General features: G+C 48.2%; 1 protein-coding gene across 1 annotated transcript in view; it reads right to left on the reverse strand.

Annotated features, from left to right (window-relative positions):
- The window catches only part of ZNF175 (zinc finger protein 175), a 34,537-nt gene extending 33,261 nt beyond the window's left edge, over positions 1–1,276 (reverse strand). Inside the window, exon 1 of the mRNA XM_058708359.1 lies at positions 1,112–1,276. The gene's annotated coding sequence lies outside the window, so the exon portion shown is untranslated. The remainder of the gene's footprint in view (positions 1–1,111) is intronic.
- Positions 1,277–12,003: the final 10,727 nt, after the last annotated feature.

Consider the following 12,003-nt stretch of genomic DNA (forward strand, 5'->3'; position numbering starts at 1 on the left):
CCTAGACAGCCCGGACTTTTCTAACAAAGATAAAACTTAAATTTACTGTACTTATGGGGCGCCTGCGTGGCTCAGGCGGTTAAGCGCCTGACTCTTGGTTTCGGTTCAGGTCATGATCTCAATGTTTTTGCGTTCGAGCCCAGCATCCGGCTACACGCTGACCGAGCAGAGCCTGCTTGGGATTCTCTCTCCGCCCCTCCCCTGCTTGCTCTCTACCTCTCCCTCCCAAAATAAAGTAAGTTTACTGCACTTAACCCCTACCTTCACCCCAAAACCTGCAGACATGCATCAGGACCCCATCACCTACCATGTCTTGACAATACATAATAAATTGCCTCCCAACGCCGCACCCACATGCAGTCATGACAGCAAGGGCCTCCAGAAATCCCCGAAGAGTGAACCACAGGATGGCCAGAAGGTCGCCTAATGCCTCCCCCGACACAACACGGTCACAGCCAGGCTCCACAGGCTGCCAAGAAATGTCTCTCTCCCAGGGACTGAGTTGCACAGGACCCGGAATAATCCCCAATACCGGCTTCCAATTAATGCAACCCAATAGGAGATCCTCATCCATCTGTTCCACTGCCAATTTCTGACCCTTATCACGTCCACAGGGACCTACGGAGAGACCTTGGAAACCCCCATAACAGATTCCCTAGGCCTCCAGTCGATGGGCTCCCATAAGCTACCCTCAGCGCCCCACTCTACTGATTTCTATAGGTCCCCAAGTACACTAGTCCCCGATGTTACAATGGGGCCCTCCAAGTCCCCCAATCCCTGAAGCCGCTTGCCCCTGCATCAATCACTGCCTCCAGGGAGTCACTCCCCCAGCGTCCCCAGTGCCACCTGAGGCCCGTCCAAGAAGCCAGTTCGCCGTCCTCAAATGAACGACTGTCAAGGACCAACAGTATAAAAGTTGGTATTAAAACACACTTGGAATTTAAGTTCCCCCCAAATACTTACACACACGGAAAACACGCAAAGACTGACAATGACCGAGCCAATCACCCAACTCAGATTAGCAGCCGCCGCCTACCCCACAGCTCCCGTCACTAAAGACCCCATCACTCGCAGACCCTCGCCACTCGTCCCCCGAGCCCGTCACACTCACCGCAAGCCGAGTTCCCCTCATTGGCCCCACAGGACGTCCACTGCTGACATCCTAAATCACCGCAGCGTCCCTCGCAGGCGACGGACAGGTTAGACCCAGTTAACAACCTAAGCGAAATGGCCGCGCTGGGCCACTTCCGGCCTGGGTTCGATTCCCGTGGGCATTTCTTGGCGCGCCGGCGATTGAATGGTGCGCAGGCTTAGTAGAAGCCGTGAGGCCACGCGCTGCCAGTAGTTATCATGGCGCACTACAGTCTATTCGGCCGTTCATCTTCTTACAGCGGTTGTCAAGGGAAGGACATGGCCGCGTCCATGAGGATTATGATACCGGAGGCCGCCATTTTCCAAAGACATTTCCATTCCGTACAGCCAGGGAGGGCGTTTGCAACTTCACCAAGTCTTGGGATCCATCCCACCTTGGCAGATGTGTTACTTACTTGTTTGCATATGTATTTCTAGGAGAAACTGGCATTGCATATCCCGAAAAATACCTTTTCTTTGTATTTTCACACTGATTTAAAACTCCACACTCAGGAGGTGCCTGGCTGGCTCAGTTGGTGGAGCATGCGACTCTTGACCTCTGGGTTGTGAGTTGGAGTCCCGCACTGGGTGTAGAGTTTACTTAAAAATAAAATCTTAAGAAATAAACAATTTTAAAGGAAGCTTTAAAAAATGAAAAATAAATAAATGCTCAAAATCCAGGTGTTCTGCTCCCTCTTCCCTACCACAACTCACCCTGCAACAGAGATGCTAATGGTGAGAGGCAAATGGGATCCCAGAGGGTGTTGAGTCTGGCACTCAAACTCTCCATCCATCACCAGATTCCCCTGGAGGCAGCTGGGACCCCAGGCTCTGAGGACTGGGTGGGCTGGGGGCTTGCTTCTCAAGGGTCCAGCTTAGTCTGGCAGGAGTTGCTGACAATCACGGAGACCAAACACAGGGACTGGCCCTTCAGGACTGATAGAGAGGAGCCATTCCCCAGTGCGCTGCAGCTGTGGTAAGAAAATGGTAGAGACAGAAAGAGAGAGACAAAGCCAGACCTAGTGTTCAGAAATGATTCCTCTCTTTCTGTTTCTCAGTCCCCATTGTCTAATTATTTATTTACAAAGTTCTGTAGGCATTTGCTGTTGTGGGGAACAAAGGCAGAAGGAAAAGTAGATAAAATTAAATTTCCTTATAACCTGCAGCCCATTGACAGGTACTTGAGACAGGTGAGTAGGATGTTCCTCTAGGAACTCCCGACTGTTTTAATGTTACTGCTTTGCCAGAGGGAAAAACAATCTTAGCTTGCGGTAGCTAAGACTTCCGGGATCCCGAACATCTTCTTTAGCATATGAAAATCCTTTTGGAAACTTTCCCAATCTTTACTTCTCCCAATTCCCAAGTATGTAATCAGTCACTCCTCACAACCCCAATGCAGCTCTTTCTGCCCTTGGGTCCTGTCCCCGTGCTTTAATATAAAAACCCTTTTGTGCCCCAAAGACATCTTAAGAATTCTTGGTGATCAGCTCCAAACCCCAATATTTCCACATCATTTATGTATTATGTATAATCCAGTACAAAGATTCTGGAGCTGGACTCCCTGCGTTTGAAGCCAGCTGTTCAGATTTGGGCAAGTTAGTTAACCCCTCTGTTCTTCAGTTTCTTGTTTCATAAAGTTGTGCTTTTGGCGGGGTACCTAACCGGATTTGTGTGAAAGCCGCGTGGTGGCATGGGTAGTGAAAGAATCCACCCAAGGCAGAACAAAGGAAATAGAAGTTTAATGAATACACCAGAAGGGAACTGGGGAAAAACAGTGAGGGAGACACTGGCTGCAGGGAGGTAGTGGGTGGGGGCTGTATTTAAAGGGGTAAGTGTGGCGTCTGGGTGGCTCAGTCGGTTGAGAGGCTCAGGTAATGATCTAGCAGTCTGTGAGTTCGAGCCCTGCATCAGGCTCTGTGCTGGCAATTCAGAGCCTGGAGCCTGCTTCCGATTCCGTGTCTCCCTCTCTCTCTCTGCCCCTCCCCTGCTTGCTCTCTGTCTCTCTCTCTCTCAAAAATAATAAACATTAAAAAAGAATTTTAAGGGGGAAGCCCCTTTTGGTATTTGGTAACTGTGCCTGGTTGTAAGTAACCCATTGATTAGTTAGGGCCTATGGATATTTTGAGGTGGGTCACCTTGATGTGGGAGCAGAAGGCAAGTCTTCACCCCACAAACACCCTGCCAGGTGGGATATGTGTGATATCCCTCAGGGACTCCCGGCTGCCCAAGAACAAAGGAAAGGGGGAAATGAATGGTTAACTGAGAGAGAGCACAGTCATGCAGGACAGGAGTCTCCATCAGTTTACCTATGTCTTAGTATACAAGAAAAAGGCAATCTTCCAGAAACCCATAGACTCAGTTCCCTGGAGCCCCAACATCACCCTCCTCTCCATAGTGATGTGGGGAACAAAGGCAAGAAGGAAATGAGAGGTAAAATTAGATTTCCTCATAACCTACAGCCCATTGACAAATACTTGAGGCAAATACAGAGTAGAACATTTCTCCAGGAACCCCCTACTGTCCAAAAGTTAACGTCCTACAGGAGGGAAAACAACCTTAGCTTAACAATAGCAAGGCCTCCCTTATTTTAGGAGTCCTCTTTAGCACATGAAAGTCCTGGAGGCCTCCCTTTTGTCTTCCCTCCCCCAATTCCATAGTATATAATCAGTCACTCTTCATAATCCCAGTGTGGCTCTTTCTGCCCAAGGGTCCTGTCCTTTAATAAGTCACCTTTTTGCACCAAGGACATCTCAAGAATTCTTTCTTGGCCATCAGCTCCGGACCCCCCCCCCCCCACCACTGCCAAACCCCATCACCCTGATGGGCCTGGTTGTTTTCAGTTGATGCTCTGTTGGTCTCTGTGGGCCCTTTCTCTATTCCATTGCTGTTGCCTAAAAGCAGCCTCTACAATGATCGTATTCAAAATGTTTGAAACAGTGTTTTTACGTAATAAGAATGAGCTGTCACTGGAGAAAAATATTCTATTTCATTCATTCAACAAATATTAGGTTCCTATCATGTGCCCAAGGAAAAAAAAAATGAAGGATTTTATTTTTAAGTAATCTCTACACCCAACATGGTGCTAGACCTCACAACCCCAAGATCAAGAGTTGCACGCTCCACCGACTGAGTGAGCCAGGAGGCCCCCAAGAAAGACTTGTTGAATTTTTTTTAATGTTTATTTTTGAGAGATTGAGACAGAGTGTGAGCAGGCGAGGGGCAGAGAAAGGGAGACACAGAATCCGAAGCAGGTTCCAGGCTCTGAGCTGTCAGCACAGAACCCGACGTGGGGCTCAAACCCACTAACTGTGAGATCATGACATGAGCTGAAATCAAGAGTTGAATGCTTAACTGACTGAGCCCCCCAGGTACCCCTGTAGTTTAGTTTATAAGTCAACTTCTAATGCTGTCATTCCCAACTCTGAGATTATATATAATGTATATATAATACACAATGTATGTGTGTATAAACACACATATTTATATTTATGCTTATATTTATATCCTGCCAAGTTTTCCTCTTTTCACCTCTGCCCTCCACATTTCCACACACACTCCTTCCCTCTTGCCTTACAGGATTAATTTCCACAACCTGAAAATCCAAGGCCATTTCGATCCACAGCTGTCTTTGCTCTGCTCTTCCTTCTTCCTAGCATGCTTTTCTACTCCAAAATCATCAGATATACACTTCTACTTGTCCATCTTACTCTGTTTAAGTCCCTCTTCCTCTGGGAAGCCCCTCTTGATTGTTGTCTCATTGAGCTGCCTCCTTAGCCTGAGTTACTACATCACAACACTCGTCATCATCATAAATTTCATTAAGCTTAGTCCAAATCTCCTGGTATTTTCTTTCTTTTTTCTTTCTTTTTCTTAGTAGTAGAGTTTGATTTTTCTGAGTTTGAGCCTTGACTACTCTCACCGTCTAGCACAATGACCTTTACCTAAGGGTGCCCGGAAATTTTACGTGGAGACCATATGGGTATTGCCTCTCCAGGACTTTTTGGTGTCTCTGCAGAACCCCCAGGTCAGACCACATCACCGAGGCTGCAGGTCTCTTCACACCCCAGCCAGACTCTTCCCAGCAGCTCTGATGGGAGCCACCAGATGCTCACCCAGCCTGGGGGAAGTGGAGTTGTCAGCAAGAGAGACTGAGAGATAAAGCCCAAAGGACATGCCTGCTGAGGCCCCAGAGGAGCAGGATGGACTGTACAAGGTATGCAGAAGCTCCGGGAACAGTTCTCTAAAACTTGAGGGCAGACATAGGAAGCAGCAGATTCTCGGTTCCCTGCTCCTGAGATACTACTCAGCAATAAAACAAGTGACCCACTGATGTATATGATAGCATGCAGGCATCACAAGAAGCCAGATGTAAAAGAGTCTACAATATGATTCCATCTTATGAAGTCCTAGTGTGACCCAAACTAAGCTACGGCGATAGAAATCAGTAAAGGCTGCCTCAGGGAGGGAGCAGTATGATGGAAATGTGTGTAGTGATGAAAATATTCTACATCTTGATGGGGGGGGGGTGAATACATTTATCAAAAGTCATTAAAACCTGGGTACTATATATAAATACACTATACAAAATGTATTTATTATACACAAATATATTTGCATGTTATATATGATGAGTATATGTCATGCATATATGATAACATGTATGTAAGATAGGGTAATGGTGGATACATGATATTATGCTTTTGTCCAAACCCATAAGACTGTACAATACACTAACAGAACCTTAGTTTGAACTATGGACTTTAGTTGATAATGATGTATCAATATTGAGTCCTTAATTGTAATAAATGTATTATGCTAATGCAAGATGTTAATAAAGGGGAGACTGTGATGAGAAGTGGGTATATATGGGAACTCTCTGTACTATCTGCTCAATTTTCTGTAAAATGAAAACTGTTCTAAAAAGTAGTCTATGTGGGGGGGGGGGGCGGTGCACCTGGGTGGCTCAGTTGGTTAAGCGTCCAACTTCAGCTCAGGTCATGATCTCATAGTTTGTGAGTTTGAGCCCTGCGTCAGGCTCTGTGCTGACAGCTCAGAGCCTAGAGCCTGTTTCAGATGCTGCGTGCTCTGTCTCTCTCCGTCTCTCTCAAAAATAAATAAACATAAAAAAATTAAAAAAAGAAACGGATGGGAAAAGTTGTTTATAATCACACCAATGCAAAATAAAGAAAATATAAATATAAAACTACTTTTCTAATCTTGAATTAGCAAAAGTGAAAAAAAGTCCATCATACCAGGCACTCTTATGGGGTGTGTGCAGATTTAAATGCATTGGAAAATGTCATGTTGGCTTCAAATAGAATTGGAAGAATCATCTCCACTTTCCACATAATGTATCATTGAGGAATGCATTTTGCTCTAAATTACGAGGCAGACTTTCAGGAACCTTAATAAATAGGGTTTTTTCTTTCTTTCTTTCTTTCTTTCTTTCTTTCTTTCTTTCTTTCTTTCTTTCTTTCTTTCTTTATGTTTATTTATTTTTTTTGGGGGGGGGGAGATGAACAGGGGAGGGGAAGAGAGAGAGAGACACACAGAATCTGAAGCAGGCTCCGAGCTATCAGCACAGAGCCAGACGCGGGGCTCGGACCCATGAATCCTGAGATCATGTCCTGAGCCAAAGTTGGCCGCTTAACCGACTGAGCCACCCAGGCGCCCCAAGGGGCCTTTATTTTTCTCACAGAACACGAAGTCTAGAGGTGGGCTGCTAGGAGCTTCGATTTCAGCGGCTTGGCAGAGCCCACCAGACATTCTCCGGGGCAAATAAGGAGGAGGGAGAGGGGCCGGCTCCTCCCTGGTTTTCTCACTCCTAGGTGGGCCCAGTCCTGACTCAGCAGCTTTCCTGGACTGAGACCCTTCCACACCGCCCATATAGTCCTGAACTCGGGACCGCATCCTGCTTCAGCACCACGGACAGCGCCACATCCAGCTTTGGGCGGGAGAGCGCGCTCCCCGGTGGGCAGGTGCTGGGAGAATTGAGAGAGGCTTGCGGACGGATTTGAACGGGATAGGTGCCCACCACCCCCGCTCCAGTCTAGCTTTGCCCTTCCTAGACTCCTTGCCACCGCCGGAAAATTAGAGCCTTAGGGTCAGTCATACCCTTCGTGTGGGACTGCTCACATGCCCTTGGTTTCTTGCCTCTAAGGGCCAACTCGACCCCCAATCTCTTCAGAGATCCCTCCTTGTCTGGGATAAACCTTTATTCTCTTCCTCACCTCTTACAGACAGGAAGGGATTCTCTCCCCTATAAGCTGATCTCTTCCTCCCCCTTCCCCTCCCCCCTTCTCTTTCCCTCCCCCCTCCTGTCTCTCTCTCCCTCTTCCTCTCCACGTGTCCCTCTTTCCTCCTCCTCCTCCTCCTCCTCCTCCTCCTCCTCCTCCTTCTTCTTCTTCTTCTTCTTCTTCTCTCTCTCTCTCTCTCTTGCTCAGTCTCTGGCCAATACCCAAATGGAGCTCTGGAGGACTGAGAACAAGACTCACCACCCTTTCCTGATTCTAGCTGTGTCCCAAATCCTGAAAGATGGTTTAAAAATATGCCTCTGTGTCTGTCAGATAAATGAAGGAATGGAATATCAGGAGCTGACTGAGGCATTGTCTTTGGGAGCCAAGGAAGACATTCAAAGTGTTTAGGCACATGTGGGACCTTGCTTAGATTGGGAAGAGTTCTGTGACCTCAGAGATGGAGCACTGTCCATGGGAGACTGGGAGGCTAAGTGAGCCTCCATGGAGGAGAGGAATTGTGGCACCTGGAAGAGTGTGGGGGAAAAGGGGAGAGAGATTCTGTATATGCAGAGCTCAAGGGAAATGTGAGAAGAGGTAAAGACCCATTCACAAGTTCTACCTCACCCTGAACCCAGGCTACAGATTCAAGTCTGGAGCTGGAGTCAGGGCTCCAGGCTCAGTCCCAACCTCTATCCCTGCAGACAAATTCAACAGTTCAGCCAGTACTTCCTGAGGTCTCCAGGGTGGGTCTGACATGGAGAGGATTTGTTCTCAGGAGTGTCTTGGTGTTCTGTTCCTCCATCTTCATAAGAGGGTCTCCAAGAGGGGCGCCTGGAAGGCTCAGTCGGTTAAATGTCTGACTTCAGCTCAGGTCATGATCTCATTATCTGTGGGTTTGAACCCCACATCAGGCTCTCTGCTGGCAGCATAGAGCCTGCTTCAGATCCTCTGTCTCCCTCTCTCTATCCTGTTCAAGCTCTCTCTCTTTCAAAACTAAACATTAAAAAAAAAAAAAAAGAAGAGGGTCTCCCAGAAACTATCTGGGGAAAAACAGACATTTAAACTCCACATCTCTCTTGAAGGAAGTGGACTGGTCTTCAGAAGTTGAGAGGCAGGGTTCTGGGGCACAGGAGGAAGGAAACCCCCTGCCCCCCCCCACACACACACAATGTGGTTCAGAGAGTTAAGGGCTCCACTTTCACTTCCTCTGCAGTGGCCTGAGGGAGAGAGAGGTCTCCCTGTTGAAGGGAGAAGCTGGGGACAGAAACCATCCATTGAATCCAGAAAGCATCCTCCCCTTCTACCATCCCTCAGATGCCTCCCCCTCCAAGCTGGGAGAGGATAATCACAAAGTGTTAAGGGAATCTATCTAGACTATTCTCTGCATCCCAGAGATGCCAATGCTGCTGTGGTGGCCACAACTGTGAGGGCAAGAGAGGTCTGAGGAAGAGGTCTGAGTGGGGCTGTGGTCAGACACTCTGCTTGCTACCATGGTCCCCGGAGGATGGTGTAAGTATGATTTGTATCCTTCCATCAGTGACAGTGAAGGAGGCCTGTGCCTCCTATCCCATTCTGGACTGACTTTGACCCATCCACACTCACCTTCAGATCCGAAAAACGTCATAATCCTTCTCTGGCCACAGACCCTATCAAAACCAAAAAGTGAGAACCTCCTCTTGGAGGGGCCCCCAGTTGGTCTCTGAGCATCAGATTTCCCCAAATTCAGACGAGTGGAAATAGTTTAGGATACAGAAATATGGGGGCGCCTGGCTGGCTCATTTAGTGGAGCATACAACTCTTGATCTCGGGATTGTGGGTTTGAGCCCTATGTTGGGTGTAGAGATTACTTCTTTAATCTGCACTCTTAGTGAGGAGCCCAATGAGGGGGTTGGAACTCATGAACTGTGAGATCATGACCTGAGCGGAAATTAAGAGTCAGATGCTTAACTGACTGAGCCACCCAGCCACCCCTGTGTAGAGATTACTAAAAAAAAAAAAAAAAAGGAAAGGATAGAGAAATATGGCTTCCAATATATGAGACTGTCTCTGAGCATGACAAATAGCCAAAGCGCCCCAGGAAAGAACCCCAGAGATGGGAACTCATCTCCTTATCTAGAGGGTGGGGAAGGTGTACAGAGCCCTGAGGCTCATAGAAGGAGAGGACACTGTAGAGGTTGTACCCAGGATCACACTCCAGGGTCTGAGTCTTTTCATCTTCTCCAGCTTGTACCAGATGCCCCAAGTCTACACCCTTCTAACATGTAGTGCAGAGTCAATTCAGAATATAATTAGCACTTTGCCAGGAGCTTGCGTAAGAGGATGATTCTCTCCTCCCCAGACCCCAAGACCCCCACCCCTGAGTACTCATTCATGTCTTCAGATCCCAAGATCACAACCCCAGCACTACACATCAGGTGACCTCCCTGGGTCTGTGATGGACAGAACCATCTGAGAAGGTCAGCCCATGGTTAAAGCATGTATGTGATTTTCCAGGCCTGATCATAGGCAAATATGAAGGCTTTCCCTGGAGGGCAGAGCCCTGCGGGTGGGGGTGGGGGGCTGGGAAGCTGCCCTCCCCACTCCAGACTTGGTGACAGCCAGTGCATCAAAATCCCAGAAGGGATCTCCTCCCATCAAGGACTCAGATATCTCTGGCTGGTCATATGCTTTGCACCCTAGGCCAGCTGCCTTCATTCCTACCTCTCTTTATCTGGGTTCTTCAGGTGCCTCCACTGAGGCCTCCTGATGGGGGAAGGAGGAGGAAAACTTGAAGACACTTTCCCCACCCAGACTCTGCACTTGCTACCCCTAGCTCCCCACCCCCATCCCTTGCAGTCATTTCCTCTCAGTAATTCTCCTTCCACTGACCCACCCCCTACTCCTTGGTGATAAATTCCCACTTTTCCTTACTGTATTCAGAGTGGAGTACTGGCCTCTCTCCCCTCCTGCCACACCCCATTGTGTGGTTCCCCAAATACAGTCTTTACCTTTCCTTAATAAGTGTCACAAATAATTTTTTCCTTGACAATCATATTTTTTTCCCTTTAGCCCCCAACCACCTTTCTCTGGGGGGGAGGAAATGGAAAGCGGGGGGTGCTTTCTCCGATTTAGCTTCTTGCTTGTACAATATACCATCGCAGTGTGTGATTAAAGGCCTTGTTGTTACCTTTCATTTTGACTCATTGTTGCTTCAATTGCCTACTTAGGTATCTCGCTTAGCTAAGCTCCAGCCACCACCCAGCTCAGCACCTACTACTGTTGCTGGTCAGGACACCTGGGTCCCCGAGGGCCTATGTGACTTGATGCCTGGCCAGAGACCTGGCTTGAGGAAGGAGAAGAAAGCCCACGGACAGTCTCCCCTCAACACCCCTCTGTGGATCCAAACAAAGGATTAAAACCAGCCCCTTCCCACCATTGAATTAGAACATGTTGTCATTCTCTGGTCCAAATATTGATAAGAATCTCGCTGTTGGGCCCTGGTAGGAAATGGCGCAGGTAGGGAAGAAAGACTCTGCTCTGGAGCAGTGATGCAAGTGGAGTTTGTGCTGCTCAGGGCAGAGGTGGGGTCTCAGAGCTCCAAGTCAGGGTGAAGTTGGGGTGGGGCTCCGGGAGTCACTCCAGTAGTCCCTCCCCCACCCACCGCACCTGTCTTTCATTTTCAGTTCCTGAAAGTGTCTTAAATCACTCTTGCTTCCATTACCAAGGCTGCTGTCTCCACGTGGGCTTGGGTTTTCCTTTTCCCCAAAGTCACAACAGTTTCCTCTCTGACCTTTTGGCCTCCGGCCTCTCCCTTCCGGCTCTTCCCTACACTGGCCTCAGAGGGATCATGTTGATTACTATATGATCCTGCCCCTTTCCTGCTCAAGAACCTTCCATGGCTCCCCATTGCCTTCAGATAAAGCTCAAGCTTGTCTGTCTTCTCCCACTGCTTGAACTAGTTGAGGGTCAGGACTGATTCAAATCTGTCCTTTTTTTTTATTTCTATGATAGTTTGTGAGTGAATGAATGAATGAACGATATAAGTGAGGGTGTGTGTTACTTGTCCAGATGAGGACTCTTTCATACCTCTTACACTATGTAGGCTAGCCTGAGACCCATCCCGAGGAGGGCACCTCCACGAGGGTCCCGAGGCTCTGACTCTCCGGAGGGGCTGGCCAGGTGGGATTGTAACAACACTCCGACCTGCTGGAAGGGTGAACTTGCTTTAAGCTTATGCACTCCTTGCTTGCTGACTTCAGACCCTTTATCTGTACCAGAACTAGCTTGCTTTCTTTGAGGTTTGCAGCTCACTGACCTTGAGGAGTGAAGGACCAGACTTTCCCAGAAGAGAGGCGGGACGCCATTCGAAGACAGCTGCCGTGGATGCCAGCCAGTCTGTTCAGGGTCATGTATCAGGTCCATGACTAACCACTTGGGCACCTGCTTCTCCTGCACTCAGCTCCCCTCCCTTTTCCTGTGCCGTCTTCCCAGGTTGCCAGCTTCCTGAATAAAGCACCATCGACTCGTCTCTCGAGTATTGATTTTTTTTTCTTTTCTTTTAATTCCAGTATAGTTAACATGCAGTATTACATTAGTTTTAGTTATACTGGTTGACATGACTATTATTTATTTCCAAGCGGTGAGCGGCCGCGCCTGA

The sequence above is a fragment of the Neofelis nebulosa genome, chromosome 17, assembly GCF_028018385.1.
Source record: "Neofelis nebulosa isolate mNeoNeb1 chromosome 17, mNeoNeb1.pri, whole genome shotgun sequence".
Lineage (NCBI taxonomy): Eukaryota > Metazoa > Chordata > Mammalia > Carnivora > Felidae > Neofelis > Neofelis nebulosa.